The sequence below is a fragment of the Danio rerio genome, chromosome 19 (genome assembly GCF_052040795.2).
Source record: "Danio rerio strain M-AB ecotype USA chromosome 19, GRCz13ab, whole genome shotgun sequence".
Classification (NCBI taxonomy): Eukaryota; Metazoa; Chordata; class Actinopteri; order Cypriniformes; family Danionidae; genus Danio; species Danio rerio.
Window position 1 is genome coordinate 35288056 of NC_141039.2, and position 13488 is coordinate 35301543.

The window sequence follows — 13488 nt, forward strand, 5'->3', positions numbered from 1 at the left end:
TGGATGGTATTGTGATTCAGATAGGTCGGCTCTGGAATTGTAAGCTGTTCTCTATAATGTACTGTTTGAAAACTCTGAGAGTTGAAAAATAGCCATAAATCATCATCATCTGTGGACTTTGCTTTCTAAAAGTTTTGGCACATATGAAATAGCAGCAAGTAAACAGTGATTAAATCCACCTGTTTATCCTCTCTCTCAGTTATTCCTGCTTTTAATTTTACACAATCCTCTGAGAATGTACAGTATTTGACCTCACAGGCCCTTAGTGAGGTCAGTATGGCGCATTTCTTAAAGCAATACTTGACTCAAAAATGAAAATGAGCTGTTTGTTTGCTTATTGTCAGGCCATCCAAAAATGTAGATGACCATTTTTTTAAATCAGTGGAATATTAAAGGAGATTTTTAGCTGAAAATTTGGTTTTTGGTTATTCATAAAATGCAAGTCGTGGTACTGCATGCATCAGGAAGCATGAAAGGCTGTGGATTAAAGGTAACACTTTAGTGAATAATCTTGCACTCACTGTCACTTCATAACACCCCAGTGTTTCATCAGAAGTCATGACTCGCAAGTAATTTTAATTAGCCTCTTCATGTTTGTTTTGGGTAGCATGGTGGCTCGGTGGTTAGCACTGTCGCTTTACAGCAAGAAGGTCACTGGTTCGAGTCCCTGCTGATCCAGTTGAAATTTCTGAGTTAAGTTTGCATGTTCTCCCCGTATTGGCGTGGGTTTCCTGTTGGGATGCACTGTTGTTCCCCACACTCGAAAGACATACGCAATAAGTAAAGGGCATCTGCTTTGTAAAACATGCTGGAATAGTTGGGAGTTCATTCCACTGTGGTGACCCCTGATAAGTAAGGGACTAAACCGAAGGAAAATGAATGAATGAATGAATGTTTGTTTTCACTTTCAAAGTGTCTGTAATCATTGACCTCTATTTTATGAACCACCAGGAACCAGTTTCAGCTACAAAAAATCTATAATGTTCTACTGAAAAAAAAAGTAAGTGACATCTTGAATGTCTGGAAGATGAGTCAATTAAGTTCAATCATCATTTTTCCTTTTAGTAAATGAACATTCATTCCAAATGTAAATAAAATAAGCAGTTTCTGTAGTTTTTTTGTTTATTTAAGCTTTTGAATTGCTCTATGGGATCTTGATATTTTTATTTTGAAAAGTTTGAAAAATTGACTATTATTGACCATTTTAATAGTTTCAAGTGATATATTGTTTGGCTTGGTGTTGTAAATTACGTTAAAAAACCTGGTAATAAACTGCCAATACATTATATGTTATGTTACAAACTTAATTCTATATATTATATAATAGATTGCTCAAACTACTAAAATGTCAAAAGTCCCTTTGATTATAAGTCAAATTTCAACATCAAAACACCTGTGCATCACAAATTACAGAAACCGTAAATAACCAGATATTTTGTTGTGTTTTTTCTCATTTGATCTTAGTAGAGGGGACTTCTTTTTCCATTTTAGTTTTAAGTTGTTGCTAATTTGTATAAAACCATAAGATCTGCTTATTCGCCAGTTCTTCATGGGTTCAATAGAGCTCACAACAGGTGTCTTAACAGTCAGATTATATATATAAAACATGGATAAAATACTGTTTATCTTTCCAGACTGCTGAATTTATAGGTGAACATCTATGCTTTAATTTCTGTATCATTAAGTATTGTATGCTGCTACTATTTTAGTGTAAAGAACTACTATAAACAATTCGGTGCAACTCTCTGAATGAGTCAAAATGTAAATCATGTCAGACTAATTTCATACTCTGAATAGATTCCTTAGTAAATTATTTAAATGACACGCATAAATAACTACATATGGAAAAATATTGCTGTAAAAATATATTTGAGGATGACCACATAAGATTTAGCACGAAATGTACTTCATATAGTAAGCTAAAGTATTTATGTTCTTACACAAGTTGTCTCTGTGTTTGTTGTTTGTTTGGTGTATTTATACTGCATGTAGTTCCAGTTGGTCCTCAAAGTAAGCAATGATCCTCCTTCATGTTTATCTAACTATCTAATTATTAACATCATAACATTCGTACGGTAAATTACTGGATATTTTAAAGTGTTTTTTCCCTTTGATCTTAGCAAAGAGGACTTTTTTTTCCATTTTTGTTTTAAGTTGTCACTAATTTGTATAAAATCGTAAGATCTGCTTATTCACCAGTTTTTGGTATGTTTAAGGGCAGTTAGGAGGACTTCATTTTTTATCAGTACCTTTTTGATCAAGCATACAAATTCATGAAAAGAAACCACAAATTTGCCAAAAAAAAAAAATATATATATATACTCTGTGTTTACTGCAAGATTGTGTCAATCTTTATAAACAATCAGTACTTTTACATCAGGAATGTAAACGGATTATTGGTGTCCATGTAAACCAGGGGTGTCCAAACTTGGTCATGGAGGGTCAGTGTCCTGCTGAGTTTAGCTGTAACTTGCTTCAACACACCTGCCTGAAGTTTCTATTTATCTATTAAGAGCTTGATTAGCTAGTTTATGTTTGTTTGATTAGGGTTGGAGCTGAACTCTCCAGGACACCGGCTTTCCTGGACTGAGCTTGGACACCCCTGGTTTACATGGACTACAATAATCAGATTTTAATGCAGTTATGACAATAGTCTGATTAAGAGTCTACCATGTAAACAGCAATTTTTGATGACCTTACTAAAGTCAGAATCAGACTAGACGGAAATCAAGTTAAGACGTGGAGTATGCCGATTTTAGTTGCATTATTGAAGTGCAGTACAGACATGTAAACACTGCAATCAAATTATCACTGTAGTGTAGAATTTTGCTTGTATTTTGCAACAGGATAGCTTATACACACACAGCTGTTCAACACTATTCTCTGCACCTACCGATTAAGTGAAGGATCACAGACACGTGCATTACAAAATGCGAAGGTTTTTATTTCCCATACAGCGTGTGGTATTAAATTCCATCAGGGCCGGAGTGGGAAAAGTTCAGCCCTGGAGTTTCAAGCCTCAGACCGGCCCACCTCAGTTCACGACTGACTATATTGAAATAAGGTCATTTCCAATTCAGTTTCTATTTAAACTATCACGTCTTTTTTGAGAAAACAGCTGCTTTAGAACTTCAAATGTTCAACAACCCTAACAGTATTTTATGTCTTAACAATAAAAATGAAAAAAAAAATTACTCAGACGAGGATCAAACCTGAATTGGTGGTATCGAAACCTAACATGCTAACCACTCGACCACAACAGTTACTTGATAATCAACCTGCAGGCTGCATGTTGATCACGAGGCTGCGAGAAAATAGATAAAAAGAGCAGAGCTGTGGTAAAATATTGAATAAGAAGACTGTGGTCAAGTAAATAAATACATTAATTTAAAAAGTGTGACTGCTGTAAGCAACAGATTCTGGAGCTAGGGACACCGGCCCTCGCGGCCAAAAAACAGACCGGCCCACCGGGAATTCTCTCGGTCCTCCCGATTAGCCAATCCGGGCCTGAATTCCATTAAAACTTCCAGCAGTTCCTTGCATCCAATATCTCGTTTGTCACGGGGCATGCATAAAATATTCCTGAATGAAAGTGAAAGTGCCAAACTGCAGTTAAAGTCAACAAATTAAGAATAAAACACCCGAAATTACGTGAAACTCCTGAGGAAATGTCGATAGCGTGTTGACGATCGAATTATGTGCTATAACATGTAAAACGGGATTCAATTGAATTTAATTCATGTTTATTTTTTATAGCGCTTTTACGATGTAGATTGCGTCAAAGCAGCTTCACATAGAAGATTATAGTGAATTGAAACAGTGTCAGTCCAGTTTTCAGAGTTTAAGTTCAGTTTAGCTCAGTACAGTGTGGTTTAATATTCAATACTCAGAGTCTAAACACTGAGGAGCAAATCCATCGATGCCCAGCTCTACGGGTCCCGAACCCTGCAAGCCAGTGGCGACAGCAGCGAGGAAAAAACTTCACCAATTGGCGAAATTGAAGAATTAAAAAAACCTCTAGAGAAACCAGGCTCAGTTGGGCATGACCATTTCTCTTCTGGCCAAACGTCTTGTGCAAAGCTAGGGTTGGGGTTCATGAAAGGAATATTCAAAAAGGAACTCATGTAAACACCCTAATCATATTATTGTCTTAATTAGATTAAGGCAATTGATTTAATTACTGATGTCTATGTAAACGTAGCCAGTGGCAGCTTCATATTGAAGCATTAAAAGAAGCTACACCAGCTTGTTTTACAAATCTGATAGAAATCATTTGATGTAGTGTTTTAATATTCATCCTGAGCCTCTTCAATACCTTGCAAACTCTCCACGACTTTCATTTGCGAGGCTGCCAAAGTTGGCTTACCCTCTAATTGTCCTCCCACTTGAGAACTTTAATACAATTCCCTCCGTGTGTGCGAATTGAATTTAATGGCGCACGGCTGTAGAAAAGGAGCTGAAAGCAACAGTTTGGATTAAATAAATACAGCAAAGGCCAAGGCGTAAAATACCACGTAGGGTATAATTTACACCTCTGCTTCGAGAACGCTTTAATAAGAGCCCTAACAAATGCCAGCCATTAAAAGCAGCTCTGTTTAATCATAAGATGCTGATCAGGCCTCAAGCTGGACTTTAACCTCACGAGAAAACATCAGGTGATCGAACCTGAGGTAAAAAAACACAATGTCACGGAAACCGGCGGTGACTTATCTCTGCAAACAGGAGCCATGTCTTCGAGATATGCCGCAGATGACGTGTTTTGTTGCAGGAGGAAAGGGTGTTTTATGGGTTTGTGCCCAATCGCGCTGCTCCAGGGCTACTCTGAGTAAACAGGGATGCTGGGAAACAGGGAAGTAATTACAACTGCCATACTGTGAGTGAGTAATGGCTGCCCACAAAGGCAACAAGACAGTCTTTGTAAATCACTGGAAAGCCAACACTATTGCCAGCTTGAGACAACAGTCCCCTAATGAGCACTTAGCGGGTGATGTTTTGAATGTGATCTGACTGAAAGTGCAGGTTCATCTGCGGAGAGTAAGCAGTTGTTGTTTTGCGCTAGAGCTGTTTTTGGGTTGTGCAGAAAACAAGAATAGAGCAAGTGTTGGAAATTCCAGAGGGAGTCCATGGCAACATCCCGGGATTGCCAACAACTTTGACCTCCTGATTGAACAGCTCTGTTGGTTCAGATTATGCAACTGTGACACTAGGCCGTACATACTGGGGAGGAATTTTCATTACAGTTCACATGAACTGGATACTGCAACCATTTTTTTTTGTATTGTGATGCAGTTTCTAGAGAAATGGATTATTAAATGAGAAAACATGGGTGTGCCTTGTTTTTTTTTTTCTACTGCGAGCTGAATGGATGTAGTTAAGTAGACATTTTATTCAGAATGATTGGGAAAAGGGTTTGGGGAGACTTTTTACAACCTTAACAGACACCTCCTCACCATTTTGGTCTGTCGTCAACTGCTTGTTGACAGTTACAGCAGCGGGAAGTGTGCTAGCCATGCCTCATACAAGATATATATGTAATCTGACAATTTAAATAAAAAAAATAAAAAAAACATTTTCAGATAGTAAACAATACTACCACAAAACTAGCAATGTGAGCTAACAAAATCGTACGGTTTGATTGGATTTCATTGGGACTTTTTTTAAAAAAGGTTTAGTCATCAAATCCAGTGCTGTTTTCAAGCAAATCTAATAATTCTAATTTTTATTAATTTGAAAATACAGATATCCATCAAATTGCATTATATTTATCATAAAATCTAATAAAAATGTGTTTAAAATGAAAAACAAATTATAATTCTTACTATTAACCACTTATAACCTGTCAATTATTAAGATATTAACTGTGTTTTAGTATTTATAAATTATGATCTTATTCTACATTCCTAATCCTAGCTAATAACCCAACTAAATACCCTATACCCTCTATAGGTACCCTATTTTAGAGAGTGCATATGGAAAGTTGATCAAAAAAGTTACTTTCATCAAATTAAGGTGTATTTAGTCGTAGTCAGAATTATTAGCCCCCCTGAATTATTAGCCCCATTTATTTTTCTGCCCAATTTCTGTTTAATGGATAAAAGATTTTTTCAACCCATTTCTAAACATATTAGTTTTATTAACTAATTTCTAATAACTGATTTATTTTATCTTTGCCATGATGAAAGTAAATAATATTTGACTAGATACTTTTTAAGACACTTCTATACAGCTTAAAGTGACATTTAAAGGCTTAACTAGGTTAATTAGGCAGGATAGGGTAATTAGGCAAGTTTTGTTCTGTAGACTATCGGGAAAAATTGCTTAAAGGGGCTGATAATTTTGACCTTAAAATGTTTTTTTTAAAAATAAAAAACTGCTTTTATAAAAAAACAGGACTTTCTCCAGGAGAAAATACTGTGAAAGTGACCTTGCTCTGTTAAACATAATTTGGGAAATATAAAAAAAATTCTAAGGGGGCGGATAATTCTTTAACTGTATATTGCGACTGCATCAGTAAATAATAGTAATTAAGCTAAAAAAACTTAGCAAGATTAAAAAGTAATATTAAAATGCCTCATTTTAGGTCCAGAATTTGTCCCATACATGTGCTCTGTTTGTGCCATCAATCCGGTTCTTCTTGTCTTGTTTCTTTCTTTGAATATGCGGGATTTGACCGCGAGTAACATAAGACAGTCCTGTGATGTTGTTTTGAACAAAGTTTGGATAACAACTTATCTGAACTATATTACAAGCTCAAAAAACTTTGGTCTTGCTTCCATCTTTATTACACAACTTCTTCCTTCCCGGAAGTGACGTCAGTATATACTATTAAAAATCAAAATAAATTAGTACAATATTTTAAAGTTTTGCTTTTTTACATTATTATTAAAGCAAACAATTATTTTTCAAGAGTCCAACATTTAGCTGTGCAAGAAAACGTCTGATATAAGCAAAGTCATATTTTGCTACAGAATTTTTTTGTTTTTAAATAGAGAATTGACAAGTAACGGTCAATGTAAATCCTTGACGTTATTCTTAAAAGAAAACATGACCAATAAAAAAAGTGTGAAGCACTTTTATAATAGAGTTTTTTTTATTATTCAAATAGACAAATTCTGACTGTGGAAAGTTGATGTGCTGGCCAGTTTTTTATTTGCTTAATAAATTACACTAGGCTACAGTTTTTAATTTAAAACTTATTTTTCTAATGACATAGGATGTAACAAATTTCTATTTTTAAATAAATATTTGTCATATTTCTTTATTCTAATTATTTAAGAAATGTTTTTGGTATACATCAAATGTTATGATGACCATCCAACAAGCTAATTCGGCTAAAAATAGTGCTTAAATGTCACCTAAATTCAGTATTTAATTTTTTTTTTTTACTAAACATAAGCATTGATTACCAAATTTCATCTTTTTAAAAATCTTTTTTTTTTAAACGTCTAATTAAGTTCAAATTATAAGTAAGTAAGTATAACTAAGTTCAAATTATAATTTTTTTTAATTGTCGAGCACTATTCATCCATTCTCTGTGTGTCTTTAACAGTGTTTAAAGAAAATTACTTTTCCTAAGTAATGTGTTATATTATTTTCATCTTGTCTGCACCTACGTAAGGCTATAATATATTACTTTTAATGGTTACTTTTCCCAATACTTCTCTTTAACCACTGCTTGGTTTCTGGCTGTTCATTACTTTACATTAACCCGATTGAGGTGAACTTGTGAAGCTCATTTGTCAACGCTTAAATATCGCTTATCAACTTAATCAAACTTTCTAATTTAACCACAGCAAAACCTTTTCCTTGCTTCTCATTATCTCATTATCATAGACTCTTCACACCTGAGTCATTATGTAAATCCACTTTACGCTGTAATGTCTGAAGCGTTCAATAGACTTTCATCATAATATTCCATTAATATCATAAATGTAGTCACAGCTACAGCTTGTAAATTACCATGCAGGTTAAGAGCGTGTCTTTAAATGATACACCTTTGATATCCTCAGGGCTTTACTAAATGCCTTTTGAGCCGCATTTAAATTCTGTGAATAGTTTAGCGTGGAAGATTAACCATCTTTTAAAAAGAGCTGTGACTTCTCCTTCACCTATTTGGTATTTGGTGCTAACTAGCAGGAAGGAAGTTACATCATATCATTTAGTTTTCACACTTCTTTCATGCACCTTCCTGTTGCAAGCACAAAGCAGCTGCAGTGTGTAGAAATGTATTTTCTTTAGCATTAATTACCACCTAATGCATAAGGTTCAGTGGTCTACACCCATTTTACCTCTTTTACGAGATGTAAGATAAACCTTTGGTGTCTCCAGAATGTGTCTGTAAAGTTTCAGCTCAAAATACCCATCAGATAATTTCTTATAGACTCCAGAATCTGTTGATTTTGCTGTCTTGAGTACAGTGGAGCCTGTGGCTTTAAATCCAAGGAAACTGCTTTTACCCACCCACCGTTATGACGTGCGTGTCTGCTTTTCATTCGTTACGTAAGATAAACAGCCATCAGTGATAGTGACAGACACAGATGAAATACAGCTCATTAGTCAAAAATACCAAATAAGTTTATTCCATGTATTTGTGATGGAGTTTATTCAAGCCTTTCTGAAATGATGAGTCATACACAAATGCTGTTTACATATATACGAGTGTTTTATGTGGCTGTGGTGATTATAGCGGTTAAGAATAATAAAACAATTTTACTGTCTTTATTACAAACAGGCCCTGCTTTTTAAAAAAAATGTTTAAGCTTATAAACTTATAAAAATCAGAGAGAGTTGGAACAAATATTTTAATCCCAGTTTATTTGCAAAAATAAAAAGTTTTGAAGACTTGTGTACATGTTATCATAGAAACAAGGCACATGTCAATCTATTGGTGTGGGGAAAACTACGTTTTGGTGTGCCTCAACATCACTGGGATTTGGATACTATTTTAACATCAGAAAATTTTAAAAAAGAGACTTGTTGCATTTATATCACTCCAATATGACAGTGGACACACTATATATATTTAAATATATATATATATATATATATAGAGTTAATTTTCATCATATGTGCCTTTTAAAGTTTTTGGGCTTACCATGCACTGTTAGACATTTCTGTAAATTACACAGTTATTTACTGTATTTCACCCAGTGTAATACTGCAAATTCCTTTTACGGTAAATAACTGTATTTACCGTTGCATTATGGGAATTTAGTGTGACGTCGAACAACATATACAGCGATGTACTGTATTTGTAAAAATTCGTGTATTATACTGTATTTTCCACAACTGCTTCAACGCCACCTTGCGGCGATTCGACTACTCTGCACCACATTTTGCCTGAGGACCCTGGAGCAATTCTGGAGGACAATTTATTAGTGTGCCTGAAGAACATACTGGATTTAACAAACTTTACTCTGGTAAGCTGAGGCAGTGTTTCATTTTACAGAATGTTTTGTGGACGAGAATAGAACAAAGTAAAGTATAAAGTTGGCTATTATTATTTTCTCTGGCTTGGCGTTATTTCGCCCATTTGAGAAATATATCATTAAGATGTTACCTTTATTTAATTTATTACATTAACACTACTATTATTTTAAATAAGACTGTTTATGACTATTAGCCATTGTTCTCGTCATATCTTTTTATTTATTTACATAGGAACCGGTGTTGCAGCGGGTTTTGGTTTAGGAGGGAACCAGAGGTATGCAGACAGTTTTGGAGGACACTTAGCACGAGACAACGGTCCGGCAGAGAGTGTTTTCCCCCAGAAGAATATGAATGAAAGACCATCAAATAATCCAGGTAAAAGCGCGTCTGTCTGTGCTGACAACACTCGACATTGATTTGAGCACCTCTATTAGCATTTGTTTGCTCGGCGACATTGGCTGAAGCGATCTTAAAATGGTAATGTTAACTGTTAGCTAAACTGAGCTAAGTTTATACTGAATTGGACTCAAACTCATTTTAACGTGCAACGTTTAACATGTATTGATTTATACTATATATATTAGATGTTGTGAACTTATTTTTCTCTGGTTTAGAGTAACTTATAACGTTAGCTTGAGAAAATAACATCGCGACGTAACCTATAAGAACGTTAACGTAAATCTGTACAATATGCATAGAGGTAAAGTTGGTTTTATATTCACACATTCGTTCATTTAGAAGACTCTATACTGTTTACCATGTTACTTTGAATATCGATCAGAATTAGCAAGCCAGTATGACTTGAAATCAACATTAACACTGTTTATTTGACCGTGAGCATGTTGTACTTTGATAGTCATTAGCTGCTAAAATGATTTCGCTATTTAGAGTTTGCAAATAATACTTTTATGAAATTAAATTATTAAGGGGGAAGTCTGAATCTGCTAATATAAAACCAACTTTACCTCTATGCATTTTGCTAATAACCACCTTTTTGCTATTTATTGTTTGCTAATTATTTTTTTATCACAACTCTTGACATTTGGTTTAACATAATTGTTACCATTATATTTTTTTTCTGTTTAGATATGGCACTGGCACAGCAGCAGATTTTGTCTGAAGAAACAAACAGCATTTCGGAGGAACATCTTGATCAGCACAGCCTTATGCTTAAAAAATAAGCAAGACCAGTAAGCAACCAAGGTAAACAAATAAAAAAAAAGTTGTGTGGAGGTTGTGGATTGTAGCATGGTATTCTTATCTGTATATTTGGCTTTTTTATGGTCTCAATATAGAATACTGGGAGCCTGCCTGTGCAAACTGGACCTCATACAACAGTAAGTACTGTACATCTATTTGTTTCTCAATATATTAACGTTACTTTTAATACAAAATGTGTCACATGTTTAGTTGCTAGCTAAATAAAAAAATTGTTTTCCCTTTTTTATTAAACCATTTAGTAGGTTTTTTTTCATCTTTGTTTATAATATTTTTGAGCAGATTGAGGTCTGTCATGGGTCAGACATTTCAAAATACAATAATTAGTATTGGGATACATGCATTTGTCTATGTATTAAATGTCTTTTTCCCCATTTCATGTTGCCTAAATATTTTGTAATAAATAAAATAATAAAATTTTTTGTATAAATAATTCCAGAGGATGAAACAAAATGCACAGCAACAACCAGAGTGAGCCAGAAGATAGCAGGAGAAGTACTGAAGAGAATGACAACCATGAACAACAGTGAGTTATCCTTCTTTCACCAGCTAACTGAGAACTTGGATTAGGTGAGACACTCTCAATAGTTTTATCAGTATTCAGTCAGTTTTAGTTTATTAGGAATACATAAAACAAATAGTCTAATCTGTCCTGCAGTGAATCAACCCATCACAAATGCTACAATGTTTTTGTAAAACCTTGTTAGGGAAAAAAATAAACAGGACATTCTGGTTAGTTATCTTTTAAACATGTTAGTGAGCGGGTTATGAGCAGGAGCCAGTTGCTCAGTACCAGCTGAAAACTACCCCAACCTAGCTGCCATGCTTCAAAATAATTAACCAGTATATGATTTATTTTTTTTAAACAAGCTTCTTCTATGCTTATGTTAGTCTGTTTGTCCTTATCCAGAGTTCTTCATAATCCTGGACTGGGCCAAATCCTGACCAGATGCTGTGGTGGTCATGGAGGAGTGAATCCTAAAAGACACACGTGTCCGCATTGATCCAATGGGCCAGCCTGACCACCCGCTGGTGAACTTTCAAGCCTCTGGTGCCTAGACTGCGGCCTTGCACAAGTTTGGCTAGAGGAGAACTGGTCGTGCCCAACTGAGCCTGGTTTCACTCAAGGGATTTTATTCTACACTTTCGTCAGTTGGTGAAGTTTGTTCCATGCCACTGTCGCCACTGGATCACTTGGCTACGATTGGTGGATCGGTGGATTTGCTCTTCAGTGTTTGGACTTTCAGCAGTGACATTTACTGCTTCAATTCTGAAAACTGGACTGAAGCAGCTTCAATTTACAAGAACTTCTATGTTAAGCTGCTTTGACATCATTGATCTACATTGTAAAAGTGCAATAGAAATAAAGATGAATTGCATTTGAACATGTGAATTCAGACCTTGTTGAGCATTTGACACCAGAACTAGTAATATTTTAAAGTTGGGTTGTTTCTGAGTCGGCTAATAGTTACAAATATTTATTTTTCCAACAATATGCAATTCAGAAGTTTAAATTTTTATTGTACATGTATGTTCTAGTGCTTTGTGTGATTTATTTATTTTTAATGTGTTGATTTTATTGCTTAATGTAATTTTCACACATATTCCTTAAATGTTTTAAGCATTATTAATGTTTTAAAGAATGGAATATTTTGTAATTGTGTCTGGTTTAATGTCAGTAGTACTTAGTACAATTGGGTTTTTTTTCTCTCAACAATATGCAGGTCAGACACTTAAATTAGTTTTGTACATGTATGTTAATGTGCTTTGTCATTTTCAATGTTTTTTTTTTCTTAAAATAAAATATTTTGAATGATTGAAATGTAATGTTTTTACACATTTTTAAGCTTGTTTTAAGCATCTCCAATGTTTTAAATAAAGAGTGTTTATTTTGTTAATATTTTGTAATTGTGTCTTTTTTAGGTCTATAGTATTAAAATAATATTAATAAAATTATATTATAAAATATTTAGGACAAAATTAAAAGGTTTACAGTAGCTAACTGTTAACTTAGGTTTTTACAGTAGTTAACCATTTTCAGACACTACGGTAACATGCTGTAAACGGATTTACAGTTGTATACTGTAAATCTAAAATACAGTAACTTACTGGCAACAGTGTTGCCAGTAAGTTACTGTAAAAACCCTTTGAAATGTCTAACAGTGTGTGGCAAATGTTGGTAAAATTTTCAACAATTCACACCATTTACTATTAGTTTATTACCTGACTATTATTAAGATATTAATAATTTGTTAGCGATTAAAAAGTATGATCTTATTTTACATCCCCAATCCTACTTAATATCCAAGCCCAACTACTACTTACTACTATTAATAAGCAGCTAATTAGTAGTTTATTGAGCTAAAGGTTTTAGTAAATGGTTTGTTAAATAGCGTGAATTGTACATTAAAATAAAGTGTGACCCAGTTTCTAATTTAGGTCTAATGCTGAAAGAAACTTCTAATAAATCAATTAACTTCCAATTAGAACTTGAAGGTTTTATCCTTCAAAACATTGTGAAACAATCATTGACAAAAAAAGCAGCTTTTAAGACTGAACAAAAGTCCATTGTTGTAACAATGTGGTGACCTGTTCAACAAAATTAAATTAAATGCTGATTTTAAAAAATTCTAATAACCTTTCTCTATAGTTCAGATGATCATTTAAAAAGGTACTCAAAATTTAGTCACCCTCAAGTGGTTTCAGACCTTGAGAAGAGAATTTTAAGAATGTTGGTTTGGTAGCCATTACAAAAAAAAAAAGATTACTATGGGAGTTAATGGTTACCGGTTTCTGGCATTGTGCAAAGTACCCTCTGTGTTCAACAGAGCACAGAAGAGG

General features: G+C 34.2%; 2 long non-coding RNA genes across 3 annotated transcripts; one reads left to right on the forward strand and one right to left on the reverse strand.

Annotated features, from left to right (window-relative positions):
* Positions 1-2022: 2022 nt before the first annotated feature.
* LOC147832603 (uncharacterized) lies at positions 2023-5541 on the reverse strand. The gene is made up of 2 exons (XR_015517022.1): positions 2612-5541; positions 2023-2332 (listed from the first exon to the last, which is right to left on the reverse strand). It is a non-coding gene; the product is annotated as an uncharacterized LOC147832603 (long non-coding RNA).
* A 3663-nt stretch (positions 5542-9204) lies between these two features.
* LOC141379141 (uncharacterized) lies at positions 9205-12545 on the forward strand. Of its 2 annotated transcripts, none has more exons than XR_015516993.1 (6): positions 9205-9419; positions 9661-9804; positions 10516-10632; positions 10725-10766; positions 11087-11217; positions 11558-12545. It is a non-coding gene; the product is annotated as an uncharacterized LOC141379141 (long non-coding RNA). The 2 variants fall into 2 exon arrangements; XR_015516992.1 differs by having other exon boundaries at positions 11087-11173.
* The last annotated feature ends 943 nt before the right edge of the window (positions 12546-13488 follow it).